The following is a 17282-nucleotide window of genomic DNA, read 5'->3' as shown; positions in this document are numbered from 1 at the left end:
ATAAATGGAATGTAAGGATGGTTTTGTGTAATAATACATTCCAAAGTGATAAGTCTTTTTTTTTAAACCCTTACCTTCCATCTTGGAGTCAATACTGTGTATTGGCTCCAAGGCAGAAGAGTGGTAAGGGCTAGGCAATGGGGGTCAAGTGACTTACCCAGGGTCACACAGCTGGGAAGTGGCTGAAGTCAGATTTGAACCTAGGACCTCCCGTCTCTAGGACTGGTTCTCAATCCACTGAGCTACCCAGCTGCCCCCCAAAGTGATAAGTCTTATCGATTGAAGAATAATAGAGTTGATTATCAGATCACTAAGAACAGGAAAAAAGGAAATATAGATGAAGATTCCATTTATGATTACTAGGATGGAAATAAAACCAACAACAATGAAACTTAATGTCCAATGTTAGTGAGAAAATTCTATCACATTGTTGTTAAGATTATTGACTAGAGGAACGAACATATGGCATTATCCAAAAAATTATGAAACTATTCATCCTTTGTCCTACTATCCCAAGAATTTTCCACCAAAAGATGATGAAAAGGACCTAGTTTTATATTCCCTTGAAACAAAACAAAAGGGCAATTTTCTATTTAGAACAGCAATGTTAATGATAAAAACATATTTCCATCAATTGGAGAATTAGTGTGCAAATGGTTATATGTAAATAAACAAGAAAGTGGGGTAGCTTCTTGAAATGTGAAAAGAGCTAGCCTGAGATTCAGGAAGACATGGGCTCAAGTTTAGTCACTAGTAACTATCCGTTCTAAGACCCTACAATTTTTTCATACCCTTTCCTAGACCTAAGAATGGGAACCCAAAGAGACTACCTTGGAAGATAGAAATACTGGGGAAATATCAGCATGTCTCTAATCTTAAACTAGGGAGAAAGAGGTCCTACATTCAAGATCCTTCTCTGGCATTTGTTAACTATATGAAACTGGACAAGTCTCTGATGCCTGGCAGTTCACTAAGACAACAAGTTGCAGAAGAGTTGTGAATCTGCATTGATTGAAGAACCTTCTTCTCTTTTCACTGGATTTATAAGATGAAAAGGTTAAAATGCCATCCTGGTAATCTCCTATTTTCACTCATTCTTGCTAAGAACTAAGATCTGTTGTTTCATTTTTAGAGGGGAAAAAAAGGACACATACTCAACTATAAGACCTCTAAAGTTTATTGTTTTAGGCTAGATTCACAGACAGTCCACCTTAGTCCCCAGTCTGGTAACAAGCTTTTGTAAATGATGTCCAGACTTTTTTGCCATAATGATTTGGAAAGATTGCTATTGGTTTGACTTCTGAGTTTTTGTGTTCAAGTTAGACTGCTAATGCATTCAATCTATACAACTGTGGATAAGTCACAACTTCCCTGTTGATCTCCATCTCTTAATTGTAAAAAAATAGATTAGGTGACCTCTAAGGTCCATTTCAGCTCTAGATGAATCATTCCATTATTGATTATTGTCTAATATCCTAGTTTTATATCCAGCATCATATAAGATAGGGACATCCTGTAGTCATGTATAGAAAGCTGTTTCAATGCTAGAAAGATGCATGCTCAAGTTTTACCTTGGGCACATACTGACTGTGTGCCTGGGAATTATTACTCCGTAACTTAGAAAACTCCCAAGATTGGAAGTTTTATAATAGATACAGATGTAGACCACTGGATTTGGGAAGACCAGAATTCAAATCTTCCTTCAAACATTTACCCTCTATATGACTGGAGAATGTCTTCAATTTCTCAGACCTCAACTTTCTCATCTATAAAATGGAGAAAATAATAGCTGTTATTTGCCGAAAAGTTTTTGTGAGGATCAAATGAGATAAGCTATGTACAGTGCTTTGCTTTAACTGGAGTACTATATAAGTGCAATTATAAGCCATCAACTTCAACTGGTAGAGGTAGCTTCCTCATTTAGTAATAATAAAATCACATGTCAGTTCTCTAGTGTTATCCTGTCCTATCTCTAAATAAGAAATGGGGATACTCCCCAGGGGAAATCACATTACTTCTGTGAATGTACTTTTCACTACAATAAAGTTTTGGAAAATGAAATAAAATATTACAGATCAGCTCAGTGTAGGAAAAATTCATCTTTGCAACCTACATTCACCTTTCCAGGAGATGACTCTTATCTTTAAGCCGACTCTGTAAATCAAAGTCTGTGCATGTTAGACACAGTGACTTAAGTGCAGTAAATGCCTTTTTAGTAGACTTTCCCTGAGCAGGAGTCATTTGAGGTGGGTGGGGATAATCTAATAGCTGACACTAAATGTAATTCACGCAGGTGCTTTGTCCATTAGGATGAATGGTAAATGGCAGGTTCCTGCCCTCAATTTTACTGAAACCTTAATTAGAATTAGCCTAGAAATGAAGGAGTAACTATTTGAAAAGCACAGAGGGCTTTTCAGCAAATGGTACCATAATGATATAGGAGGCTACAGCCTGAGTCATAGTGTTTCCTCTTGAATGAATACCTGGTCATTTTCAATTGGTAGAGGAGCTCATTTGCATGTAACTTCCCAACTAGTTATTCTTAATAATAAGGTAATAGAACTAAATGTTCAGAGCAATTAAAATACACTTAAGCACCCCCTATCTCGTGTCCTTTTCTTGTTAAATAATAAATAGTCTCATGATTAATTGGAATTGTGCTGGAATTGAGAAGAAAATTCTGGGTTACTGGCAAATAGCATGTTGAAACATGCCTTATCTTTCCTCGATGGAGATCTTCAAATGAGTTTGTACTTGGAACATATTGAGACCATAAACATTTATATTAAACTGAATGTGTAGTAAATGTTCATCCATGACAACACAAATAGCAGATAAGTCTTGTCAAAAGTACATTAATCATACTCAATAATAAGCTTTTTATATCACTTCCCACATCTTTTTCTGTAGAGATTTGGGGAAGCGCACAAATGGATCTTCCTTTTTTCGTAAATATAAAGGCAATCAGCTGCATATTTCAAGCCAAGTACTTGAGAAATGAACATTATTCACAACCTTAACCAACATCTTCCAAAGTCAACTTGGCTTTTTCTCCCCACCATAATCTGTTTGTATGTCAGACAATTTTAAAGGAAAGAATGGCCAGAACTAATATTCATGGCAGAAAAGGGATAATCAATAATAGAATTCTAGGTAGGCTTCATGTGAGAACTTGAGGGAAGAGGCAACATGCATATAATTCTGTACTGATTTGATTTCACTTGTTAGAGATGTAACCATAACATTTACTGCTTATCTATCCATTTTTAGAGGGCATTTGTTATTAAATGTTGGGGAATTAATAGACTGATAAGTTCTCCAACTCTTGAAATTCCACAAACCTAGGATCTATATTATGATCTGATGAATACTTTAAAAACATTTGAGGCAACTGGATAAACAGATAAAAGCATCCTTTATTTATTTGTTTATTCATTTATGGTGAGAGGGAAGTGATCTGTCTTGAAACACAACTAATTTTACAAGCTAAGGTGAGACTTTATGTTTTTGTTTTATTATTTTTATCTTCCTTAAAATTTTGTGTGCAATAAATATGATATACTAGCCAGGAATATGAGTCAATGGCAGAAATTTTTACCAGAACATACATTCCTCATATGTGTCTGAAGTACTACAGAACCACATCATTGGCATATTTATGTATATATAAATTTCTCTTCACAAAGAAAAATAATAACTTTTTTATTATTTGACATTAACACATTTTACATTTCAGTAGAACATCAAAGGAGATTAGTCTATTAGAGCACCTCGAGAATTTCCTTTTCTTTGTTCCTTTGATTCATAGGGTGCTAGATTTAAAGTTAGAAAGGAACCCAAAAACTGTCTAGTTTAATGCCTTCTTTTTATAGATGAGGGAAATGATGTTCAGGCAGGATAAGAGACTTGCCAAAATTTATAAAGATAATTGGTGTCAAGGAGAAGATTTGAAAACATTAGCTTATTCAAGAAACACTCTTTCCCTTGTGCCATAAAGTATAAAGTTTCTCTGTAAATTTTTTTTCTGAACACTGCTAGACACTGTAGGATCAAGCCTCATATTCTCAAGGTACTGTCCTTTGTACTTAAACTCTTGCTGCCTGATTAGCCATTTTATGCTGTGCTTTCTTTTGTATTTCTGTAGTGATATTGAAATGCATTAATGCTCCATATAAGAGACCAAAATGTCCTAAGGATTCTTATGGTAATGTTAATATCAAAACCCAGTGAGAAGAGAATGGCTAACAATCCATCACAAGGCTAGTGATAAGAAATTTGGACAATTACGCATTGAGGTTTTGTGTTCTGGCTCATTTGCTCAGCTCTTGGAAAGTGGCTAGTTACTCAAGGGTGCCTTTCTTTTCTGCTTCTTTCAGTACAACTCTCTTTGAGGAAGATCTGAGACAGCATTTTTCTCATAAAGCATTACCATTGAAAACACTAAGAATTAGAATTGTGCCAAGGCAGTGGACTTTTTAACCTGCCTTTACCACCTTTACTATTTTTTTTTCTTTTTAATTGCCTTTGTGATGATGGGCAAAATTGGAGACATGTGGTTACCTAAAAAAAATTTAAAAGGAAATTATATGTTTCAAAGAAGCTATTCATGTTACTTTTTCTGACATTATCTCTTAATTTTTGCCTTCCTTTTATAAATAAAATCAATCTATATGATCACATTCAATCAGTACACGAGGGATAGAAACTCCACAGATCTAGAAGAAGAACATGAAACTTATATGTATAAGAGGATTAACAATCAAAGTAAAAAAAATGATTATTTCTTATTTTTTTTTCAAAAGTAGAGTTTGGAGATTAATGAAACTAAAATTTCAACAATTAAAAAAAATCAGAATTTGAAAAAAAAAGTAGATACCAAAAGGCAAGTACATGACAAGGATGAATAACCTGTGAATAAGCAGTCTCATAGTGAAAAATACTGATTACCTGGAACAGTCACATAGTAAATCTTAGAGATGACCTATGGTCAGCCCACATGGTATCCATGCAATGTCAAAGGACCTAGAAGAAAGTTCCAAACCTGGTTGATTCACCTACTAACAACAACAATCAAAGATGCCAGAAAATATGAGTACTTCATTTCAAGGCTTGTACCTCACTTTCTTTTTTGTCATTTCATTTAAAAATTAATAAATGGTTATTTTTCCTCCCTCCTTCCTTCTGTGGTCAAATTGGAAGGGGGGAAAAGAGTTCCTTTCATAAATAAAACAAGTATATCTTATCACTCATTTTGAATCTATCATCTCTATTTCAGGAGCTAGAAAGAATATTTCATCATTGATCCTCTTGAAATATATTGGTCACTTCACTGACCATAATGATTACCTTTTAAATTACTTTTTCCTTTATACTATAGTTATATAATTGATGTCCTAGCTATATGCTAAATTATGCACACATATGTATACATATATTTTTCATTATGTTTCCTTTCTAACATTTGCTCAGCTACTTCCCATTTGATAGGCTCTCAAATTTCTAGTATTTTTTTTCATACCACAAAAAGAAGTAGTATAAGTAAATAGATATTTTACCTCCTTTTATTTTTCATCTTGGTGGGTAATATGTCTCCTAATGGAATAGCCAGATCTAGAATTACATAGAGTTTAGCGAGTGTAGTTCTAAATTGGTTGCCTGAATTGCTGGACCAGTTCACAACTGCACCAAAAATACATATTGAAACACCAGTGTTCCTTTTTTATCCCTCACAACCCCTCCATCATTTATCTTTTTTTCTCCTCATTATCACATATGACATGTGAGTTAGAATCTCAGAGCTAGTCTAATTCATATTTCTCTAATTAGTTATTTGGAACTTTTATATATATATATATATATACACACACATATAATATATGACACACACACACATATATATATATACATATACTAGTTGGTAGTGGAGTTTTCTTCCTTTGATAAATTTCTGTCCCTATTGTTTGACCATTTATTAATTGAGGAACAGTTCTTATTCTTCAAACTTTGAGTTCTTTTTATATATCACAAATAACACTTTTTCATAAAAACTTGATAAAAAGAATTATTTTCCTTCCCTTTCAAATTCTCATTCTCATTTTATTAACAATCTTTTTGTGAACTCTTAAAATTTTATGTAAAATTTGTCCATTTTATATTTGAAATCTTGTTTATTACCCTTTTCTGGTTATGAACTCATGCTTCTCCATTAATCTTAAAGGCAAATCTTCTTTGCTCCTCTAACTTGTTTATGCTATGACTTTTTATATCTAATTCGTTTATCTATTTGGAGATTATTTCATTATATGGAGCCCTCAAGGAACTTAGAATGAATCAAAATAGCAACATACAAAACTTAATTATGATATGATGTTCTGAAATATATGGAATCTAATACTGTCCTCTCATTCTTTTTTATAAATAGCATAGTTATATGAGCTATTATTAACATATTACAGAGCACATAGAAATAACACAAGTTTAAAAAAAGGCATATTTTTGGGGCAGCTGGGTGGTTCAGTGGATTGAGAGTCAGGACTAGAGATGGGATGTCCTATGTACAAATCTGGCCTCAGACACTTCCTAACTGTGTGACCCTGGGCAAGTCATTTAACCACCATTGCCTAGTCCTTACCACTCTTCTGCCCTTGGAACCAATACACAGTATTGATTCTAGTGTGGAAGGTAAGGGTTTTAATAAAGACATGGTTTTAAGCCATTCTAAAAATTCTTTATTATATAAAACATATATATGTTAACACATTATATAAAGATTATAGATTTATTCTTTTCAACAGAATATCACTTGTAATTATTCATCAAAAATAGATTTTGCTGTTATTGTTGCAGTTGTTTTCCTGAAGATAAATTTTGCTGACCAAGCAAAACACAAATTTGGGGCACATTCATAAATTCAAAATGTCAGGCTAAAGGGCAGACTTTTAGACTGAGTCTTTTGTTTTGTTTTGTTTTCTATTAAGACTCCACTGAAGTATAAAGATCCCTTAAAATTTCAGAATGAGGCTTTTTTGTTTTCTAACAGATTTCATTTTTAAATCAAATTTCCCTGCTAAAAATGTTTTTGAATGGGTTACCAGGATCATAATTATGATGGAAATAATAAGTGATTGATCAATATTGGAAATAGTATACTATGAAGTATATTTTCAATGGTCTAAATTGCTTCTTGTGGCAAATTCCCCATCTTTAACTACAGTCATTACCATTATACTTTGAATTTGTAAGTCATGGCGCAACATGGCTCAGCAGTTTCAACATTTTACAAGACTCAATGAACAGTAGACAATTTGAGAAGTAAGTACAGACTCTCATTTTACTAAATATTTAGCAAAATAACATAGCAAAAACTTCTCAAATCCTTCAGAAACATCAAGAAATGAAAGGTAGAATGATCATGATTTTTCTCATTTTCTATCCAACTAATCTCAGCTTCAAATGCTCCTGGGATAAATTTTCAATCCGATTATTGTTTAGTTTCAAATTTCACTGGACTGTTGCACCGGTGGCTACAAAGATTGTGGTGGTTTCGGTAATTAAAGGCACTTGTTAGAAAGTCAGCTTATCTTCTGAACATTCTTTAAAAGAAATCCCAAAACTATTCTAGTAATATAGGGTGATATATACTCAACATTTCTTGTTATTCCTACCTGGTTGTCTTAGCTATCTCTATATTTAATACATATTTTTTTACATAGTTTGGAGGTTGTGAGTGTTCAGTAAGCAATATTCATTTAAGTATACATTTTTGTAATTGTTTTGTCTGCATAATTATGGACAACAGTGTTCTATCTAGTTATTATCTAGTTCACATAAAGTTCATTTGTTGAATTTTAATGAATATGTGAGGACTTATACTTGTAATATAAGGATATGTTGTTCTTGAAGATATACTCATAAAGAAAACCACTGTATATTTGATTAAAACAAGTATAATTTTCAATACTTGATTAAATCTTTCTAGGAATTCAGTAAGTATATTTATCCTTTTTTAATTTAAGGAACCAATGACACAATTTCTACCATTTTCTAGCAAAATTTATATGAAATTATAAGTCCAGGTTACTAAGGAAATCATATCTTAGACTCTTGATAATTGCATCATCTTTTTTTGCAGTCATGAAACTCTAAAATCTGGTAAACAAATAAATTTGGCCAGGCTATGTTTTTCATGCTTCTTTGCTGTCTTATAATTAGTTGAGTACATATGAATATTACTAATGAAAGTCCTTTTGGGTACTTTCTTGGATTTTTAGTTAATTGACAGAAATAAACTTATGCAATTATGAAAAATAATCATACCTAGTTTTAAATTGAATTTTCAAAAATTTTCTTAATTTTTTTAGTTTTTCCTTTTTATTAAAACACTTCATATGTTTTATTTGCACTTCACCCACATTGTTCTCCTACCCTTTAATTACATTATTAAAATGCCACTTCATATTTTTTAGGAGAATATATTTTAAAAGTTCCTCAGAACTATCATTTTTAAAGCCTTCTAACAATAAATTCTGTCTCACATCTCTGCATGGTAGAGTTCTAATAATGTTTATTTTATACTCATTTTGGCACTTGACTTTTAATATATACATTTGCCATTTTATGAAATTTGTGAAATATAAGAATTTTTTTAGAGTATAATTTTTGCTACTTCATTGTTTCTTTCTTGGTGTTTGGTAGGTAATAGATTTAAAGCTAGGAAAAGACACAATAAGCTTAAACTACTTTCCTGAAACATGTTATATATTATGTCAATTTTTCTTGATGTTATTACACTAATAATATTTTTATCAAAGATGAACAATATTCTAATATAATGAAACCTGAATACTTGTATGTTCAACAAATGTGTATGATGCTAGACAAGTCACTTAAATATTATCTACATCAGATTTATCATATATTAAATGAGGATGACTATAATACTTATCTCACAGGAGCAAATGAGATATTCATGAAGTGAATCATAAAAACTAAGTTTTGTTATTATTATGATAATCCATGAATGTGGAACTCAGAGATTTTTCCAGTAATTGATAACAGTGATACAAATGAGAGGATACTTTCATATGGATTGTCCAATAGTCGCCATATCAAAATGAGATTCTCTTTAAACTACTGGCATTTCTTGGATCATTGTAATTTTCATTCTTGATCAGAATCTTTTTTCTTGTAAGTCTTTATAGATTTATATAAGTTGTACATATTTTGGGAAAATACATATACAATTGGTTTATTATTTTTGCCAATTATGAGAAGTATCTAAGACATGATATATGTATATATACATATAAATATATATATGTGTATATATATATACATATATATATATATATCAGGTCATAAAGAAAGATAGGAAACAAAGGTGATGGAAAGTAGACACCCTACAAGAATGAGTGATAACTAATGACAGGATAATTGCTACATTGATTTTCTAAAGGGGCTATAGGAAGAATTAATAGTGTTTGGTGAAGTTTCTATGGAGAATTTATAGAAAGATATGAATAAGAATAATATAGGGTAATGGCTGGGGTATTTATGGAATGAAATCTGCATTGGAGAAGAGAAAATATTATGAAATATTTGATATTATTTCATAGGAGTTAAATCAATGTAGATTTGCAGTTATACAATGGATGTAAGAATCCAGTTTGACCTATATTATCTCTGTGGAGGAAACATGGTATAACTGTCGAATATTTCAATGAGTCAGCAATCTGCATTCAATCCCTGCCTATACTATTGAATAGCTTTGCTAAGTGAATTAACCTCTCTTGGGCTAAATTGCCCCATTTTTAAAATGAAGAGTTTAGAACAAATGATACCTTATGTCCTTTTTATTTTTCAAATCCTATGGTTCTTTTCCAAGACTGATCTATGGTAAAATACAATGCAAATATATCATGTATAATTGAATATGTAATAGGATTATGATCTGCCTTATTTATTTTATTTAATTATGACATTTAACTGCAGCATTAAAATCTGAAATATGGTTTAGGATCTCAAAGATACAGATTAAGGTAAGCTACAGGCCACAGTCTAAACAAACAATTGATGTTAAAATAATACTGGATTTGGAGTATACAAATTAGTTTCTAGGCCCCAAAGGCCATATTGCTTTTCTGGCAATTATTTTTTATAAATGACTAAAAGAGAATGAAACATGCTTCAGGTTGGTAGAAAGAAATATATTTCAAAATGTTTCAGACATGTTTTTCTTATTTAGGTTTGTTTCTTTTATAAGATATTGATGAAAAAACAGGGTATACTTAGGTTTTTGGTGAAACTTGTATGAGAAATATATTTTCTCCCTAGGGGCTCTTCCATATTCTAAATTGTGGTTGATATGCATTCTTACTGAGTCTTTTCAAATGAAAATTTCTTATCTGACAAGACAGATATCCTCAGCATCATCTCTCTGAAATTTTATTGACAACTATGATATTAATTACATTTACTTTCTAACATTTTAGGATAAAATTCTGCTTTTCCCTTATTTAAAGAGCATAAAATATTTGTCAGGGTGAAGCTGTGTGGAGCAGTGGAAATAGAACTAATTTAGGAGTCAGAAGACTTTGATTCAAATCCCATCTCTGACACTTCCTAATGGTGGGACCTTGAGAAAGGCATTTCATATTAAAAATATTTTTTAAACTTCATTTCCATCAATAAAAAATAAATGTGTTAGAGCAGATGACTTCCAAGGTCTCTTCCAAACATTATAATGTGTAAAATACTTTTACAGAGTCTAAAGATACAAAGATATATATTCTGACTCCAAGGGGCATGAAGGTTAATTTAATTATATGATATATTAAGATTCAACCATGTAGCTCAGTGGATAGAGTTCTGGTTCTAGAGACAAGAAGATCTGTGTTTGAATCTAGCCTCTCTATGTAACTGGGCAAGTCACTTATCCTAGCTGCCTTAATCTACCAGATAAGGAAATGGCAAACCACTCCAGTATCACTGCCAAAAGCATCCAATGAATCCTATGGCCCATGATGTTAAGAAGAATTGGATTAAACTGAATGAAATTTAGCAACAAATTATTTATTTAAATTTTAATAACTTTATAGTGACATTAATTTGAGCTCTACCTCTGATGAAGCAGATTAGAAATATACCATAATTTTCATGATATGCATTCTCAATAGAGTTCCTCCAACATTCAAGCTGACTTCCTTTTTTTAAATAATATTATAAATGGCAACATAGTACATATATTTTCCATCAGTTACACTACATCGTGCTATATCACATGACCCATATATCTTTTTCTGATCATATATTTCTCTGATGAAATTAATATAAAATGTTATTGAGAAAAGGTTAAAATAAAAAATTACAGAAAAAATAAACAAATTTTGTTTAATTCATTTTTACATATCCTTTATTTTCTTGCATTTCTCTTCCCCTCCTACTCTGAGAATGCCATCATAATAAAGATGCTTTTTTTAAAAAAAAAGAGGAGTGGGATGTTCTATGCAGTGTTCCACAGCCCTCTAAGTCTTCTAAGGAGTAAGAGAAGGGACCCTCTCACCTCTTTTTGTGGTGAATAAACTAAGATATAATAATACCACAGACTTCATCTTTTGTTGTTGTAGTTATTTCCATTTACATTGTTGCAAGTATCATGTGAATTTGTCCTTAGTTCTGCTTATGCCATTATGCTTCAATTCATGTAAAGTCTTCCTATGCTTCTGTATATTCATCGTGTTAGTCAGTTCTTATAACATGATAATATTTCATTACATTTATATGCTAAACATCTTTATCATCATATATAGAGCATTAATTTTGGTTCTAGTTCTTTGCTCCCTTAAAATAACAATATTAATATTTTGTTTGTCTATAAAGCCTTTATTTTTGTCAATGGCTTATTGTGGATTTGTATTTTTCTGTTGATATTTGGTTCAAAGTACATGGAAAATTTATTCTCATTTTTTTTAATTCCAGATTGTTTTTCACAATGATTATATCAGTTATTCATTCTACCACTCATGTATTAGTGTATCATTTTTCCACAGTCCATCAAAAATAGATTCTTCCTATTTTTATCCTCTTTGCAAGTTTAAAGTTGTTCTTTGTTGTATGTCATTACTGGTATTTTTAAAGGTTTATTTGATTGGAAAGGTAGGTTAGAGAAACAATATACAAACTTGAAATAACAGAGTGAGGAATTTGTATTTTATTCTTATGAGTAATAAATTTTGGAAGGTTGTTGAGTCAAAGAGAAATGCGCTTAGACTTAAGGATTTTTTTAACAATGTATTCTGGTAATGCAGTCTCAAAATAGCAGACTATTTCAGAACCTAAAGGGCATCTCTTCCAGGAATTCACTGACTCCCTCTTGGTTACATGGATAGATTCAAGTGTTTCCATGAACCTGTATAGGAAAAAATACATTTTTTATTTCAAAAGAGTTGATTTCCATTGTAATTTTGTTTATTTTATGGAAAAGAGATGGCAAACCATTCCATTTTCTTTGCCAAGAAAAAAGTTAAAAGAGCCATAAAGATTTGTATATGACTGAAATGACTAAAAACAAAGAAATATATTTAAAATATTGTTCTTGGAAGGGATTCATAGGCTTCGCCAGAATATCAAAAGAGTACAGAGCACAAAATAGGTGAAAAAATAGATTTTATTTAATCAGAGCTCCTTATTTTACAATGAATGATGTGTGATAATGAGGGAGAATGATTTGTCTAAACTCAGTCAGCTACTTGATGTAAATGGCAGGACTAAATCCTATAATCTATTGAATTGAAGTTCCTTAAGTTTTCTTTTATAGCATATGAGGGCCAGGTCCCAAGTCCTCTGAAATATTCCTCATTTGAAACATATACAACAAAAATGGTTCACCTTTAATACAGGAAATTTCCCTAATTGCAAGGAAGTGTAAGGAGTTTTGCTGAATAGAAATTCCATAGGAAGTAAGGTGCCTTCACATTTCACTACTAAAGCTTGTAATGTCTCTATTGCCTTGTGATATTTATGTTTTGTAACATATCCCGTGAGAAAGAATGGATGTTATTGAGCAGTGATGATGTGACTTTTAGAGGTGTGAGTAATATGAGAAGTTTCCTCAGGTACCAATGGACAGGGGGAGGGGAGCAGCCAGGCCCTGCATCCCTCTGACTTTCTAGTAACAAACTCTAGTAAACTCTATGTTGGGGCTACGGCACATGCCCACAGAGAGCGGGGGCTCTGAATATCCTAGTTTCTCCACCACAGCTATAAAGTATCACTCTTGTTTAATCCATTTAGCCATACACTATTTCTTTTAGAAAACAGAATACTCTCTAAAGATGGTGCTATTCTTTTTTATAATATGAGTAGAGGATTCCATAGTAATCTGTTCAGAATGTCTACTTTAGGAGAATACTGTTGATTTGGAGACAGCATCATTAACCATACAGTATTTGTATGTATTTGGGTTTTTTGTAGTAGAACACTTTTTGTTAAAAGTGAAACTTTCTGTAGAGTGCCATGATTGTATGCAGATTGCACTTAGAGTTTATGCTCCCAGAAAATAGGGTCTGTTTTTGTTTTAATTTTTCTTGTCTTTCTTTGTATCTCTAGTGTTATATTTATAGCGCATGCTTGTTATATAGTGTATATTTCATTGCTACTAGTTGACTGTATACATGCTGCAAATCAGAAGACAATTTTAGCACTTGAATTCTTTATGCTATTATATTTATGAAAGAATGTTTAAAACTATCTCCAGGATGATAAATATGAAAAGATGAAGATAACTAACATAAATTTAAAGTCCTGCACTGTGGTTCAAAATATTATCTTCACAAGTGTAGTTTAAAGGAAACATGCCCAACTAGAATAACATTATCTTTAAGATATTAGGGGTCTAGTGAATTTCAATTATTATATGAGTCAACAAAGGAGCAGAATAGACAAAAAGGCCAATGCAATCTTGGAATGTATTAATAGGATTGTATCCACAGCAAGAGAAATATAGTTCCATACTGTGTTTCCATTAACATTGTATTATTATATTTTGTTCTAGGTGTAACATTTTTATTAAAGAATGGTGACTAGAGCAGTTAGCTATAGCAATGAATAGATTGCCAAGACTGGAATCTGGAAGATCTGGACATAAATCTTGCTTCAGATACTTTGTAATAGTGTGATGCTGTACAGGCCACTTAACCCCAGTTATCTAGCCCCTACCAATCTTCTGCCTTAAAATCAAGATTTGTATTGATTCTAAGACAGATGTGGTAAAGGGTTGTTTTTTTGTTGTCATTTTTTTTGCTTTTTTTAAAGAGTGTCATCTTGGTGCATACTCAAGGAGGTAATGAGAATGATGAAGGAACTAGAAATCATGCCATAGTGCAATTGGTTTAATAAAATCAAGCTACTTATTAGCCTTAAGAAAAACTTAGGGATTTCTGATGTATTTATTTTATTTTGTTATTTTAATTTTAATAATATATTTCTATATAAATTTCCTGAATTCATGTGATCCAAATTGTTTCCCTACCTTCTTCCCTCCCTCTTTTCAGAGCTAGCAAGCAATTCAATTTGGGTTATACATGTATCATGTGATATGTGATTTTATTGAATCAAAGTACTATCATCTACAAGACAGATTAAATTTGTTTTACTTTGAATCAAAAGGCAATATTAAGAGCAGTAAGTAGAAATTTCAGAGAAAACAATATAGATTTGACATGAGAAAAAAACCTGTATAACAACTAGAGCTGTTCCAAATTTGGATGGACCACTTTGCAAAGAATTAGGATCCTTGCCATCAGAGGTCTTCAATCAGAGGTCATAATATGATGTCAAAGATTTTGGATAGATATTCCTCTTTAGATAGACATTTGTTGATAAAATGATTAAATGCTGAATTCTCTTGCAATTCTGATTTTTAAAAAGTTCTTGTTCATACTTAGATTAAGTAACCATTAGGAAATGGATGAGACCATAGTGTAGATATTTCAATATTTTTGAAATCCTTATGTCCTATATTGCCCAAAGAAATTTTTATCATTACAAATATGACACACTTTTAAATACTGTAGTATTTCCCTTAGAATTCTATAGGTTTTCATTATTAATATTCATAGCATTATTTTATCTACTGTAGTAGCCAAAAATCCAAAGACTATATAGTTAATTATGCAGGAATCATTATTACTCACAATAACTATGTATATTTTCTGAGACGTGAAGTTCTAATATTATATTCCCATTAGTGAACACATATTCTCTGTCCATTTTCTCTAGGATCATGGAACCAATAGTTGTTCTTATTAGCAGCAAGCCAAGAAGATATCGTGCTATTTCTTATGCCTTTCCTATGCTATACTGGTTTGAAAACATTTGTGTTATTTATAGAGTTGATTTTAGTTACATTCTCAGAAGCAGAGGAGGAATGAGTACAGATGTTTACATTTTGATGTCATGAGCCCATTATAAAAATTAAATACTTTAATTTTGTTTCCTAAACACACTGTACAATAATGGAAAATCATTATTGTCCTTTTTATCTTGCTCACCCTTGGAAACATCCTTTAGGTAGCAATAGATTTCTGTCATGCATCCTCCTCATTTTCATAGTTCTCTCTTTCTCACTCATAGCTTCTTCCTACTTTGTAGAAGAAATGCTGGAAAGATTATTTTTAACTCTCCACATGTTTAAAGAGGCAGTGAATATGGGCAGTGATATAGGATGCCCAAATTCCAATTCTATCATGCTGTTAAATCATTTGTCATTCAGATGGTCACTTTACATGTGTCCTCACAAATGCATATGCTCTTTCATGCATACATTTCAACATGTAAATATGAAATTTTGTGTATATGCATAATATGTGTGTACATACACATACACAACTATAAATATACACTGTCATGCATATAGACAGCCATACATCTATGTATGTAAACACACATATATGGATAATATATGGATATGCATGTATATATAACCACATACAAATTTTTCCTTACAATAGTCCTGTTAAGTATGTTATTATTGTCCACATTTTCCAAAAGAGGAAACTGAGGCTGAAAGCAATTGAGTAGCCCACAGTGATTTCCCATTTTGTAAATTGAGAGAGTTGGAATATATGAAGCAATTTTCTCATGACACATGGTTTTCATATGCCCTCTGAAGGGAGGGGAAGTTTGCTCATGTCTTATTTCACCCCCAGGAAAACTGGGATAGCATTTATATGGAACTTGACAATGTATTAAAGCTAATTTCCAGTTGTAGGCATGCAATTGGCAAATTATGAAGTAAGTTTTTTTTTTTTTTTAAGATTAGGGAAACAACCAAAAACCATGATTGAACTATCTGCAAAAGATAGATAAATTTAGGCACTTGAAAGTTGGCATATGAAGGTTCATCTAGAGAAGTCCTTTTAAATCACATGTTCTATCTGGCCCTGTGGTTCCTTTCTGATCTAAGTTAGCAGAGCAACAGGGATGACATTCTTCTCTGTTTATCCATCTAACTTTCAGATTCTCCTTCTCTCCTATTTCCTACTACTGTTCATGACTCTGTAGCCTAAGTTTGGAGTCAATATGACAAGGAAGGTGAGTTTATAAAAAGTGCTCCCCAAATTTGGAGTTCTATTTACTCTATGTGGGATGAAGTTGGCAATGATGATAATGATAATAATTTTATATAACTATGATTTGCAAAATATAGCATATGTATTATTTCATTTTATGCTCAAATCTACCTTGTAAAATGGATGTATTTGTTATCCTGATTTTATACATGAAGAAATGGAGACAGAAAAAGGTTAAGTGACACACTGATTGAACTTGGAGGGGTTTTGCTTCCTGAAAATATTAGAATTATGGTTAGAATTGTGATTGTTTTAATTTAAGGAATTTATATGTATTAATGTCCATTTGCATAGATTTTCAATGCTTTTCCAACTTTAACTTGCCCTTTTTTCTATCTTGCTGTGTTACTTGAAATATCATGTAGGCATTGAGACACTTTTGTTGTATTTTATTTGTTTTTGCTTTTTTGGGGGGGGATCCCCATGCTTAGCACAATGACTGTCATATCGTTAGTATTTAATAATTTCTATTGTACTGACAATAAATTAAATTTATGGAGCTGTATGAGGTAACTGTAGGTTGCATAACTTAGCTTAGACCATACATCTAGTAAGAGCCAGTGTTATGTTTGTTATATTGCTCAAGTAGAGTGAGATTAGACATATTTTTCTCCTTATAGTTAATCAATAAGCATTTCTCTTCCTGTGACTTTG

At 31.8% G+C, this 17282-nt stretch overlaps 1 protein-coding gene across 13 annotated transcripts in view; it reads left to right on the top strand.

Annotated features, from left to right (window-relative positions):
• MGAT4C (MGAT4 family member C) overlaps positions 1-17282 on the top strand; it is a 1236972-nt gene that overhangs the window by 1101071 nt on the left and 118619 nt on the right. The gene's annotated exons all lie outside the window — the stretch shown is intronic.

This window comes from Monodelphis domestica, chromosome 5 (genome assembly GCF_027887165.1).
Source record: "Monodelphis domestica isolate mMonDom1 chromosome 5, mMonDom1.pri, whole genome shotgun sequence".
In the NCBI taxonomy this organism is placed as follows: Eukaryota; Metazoa; Chordata; class Mammalia; order Didelphimorphia; family Didelphidae; genus Monodelphis; species Monodelphis domestica.
The sequence above is the reverse complement of the archived record's forward strand: the minus strand, read 5'-3'. Positions and strand labels throughout refer to the sequence as shown.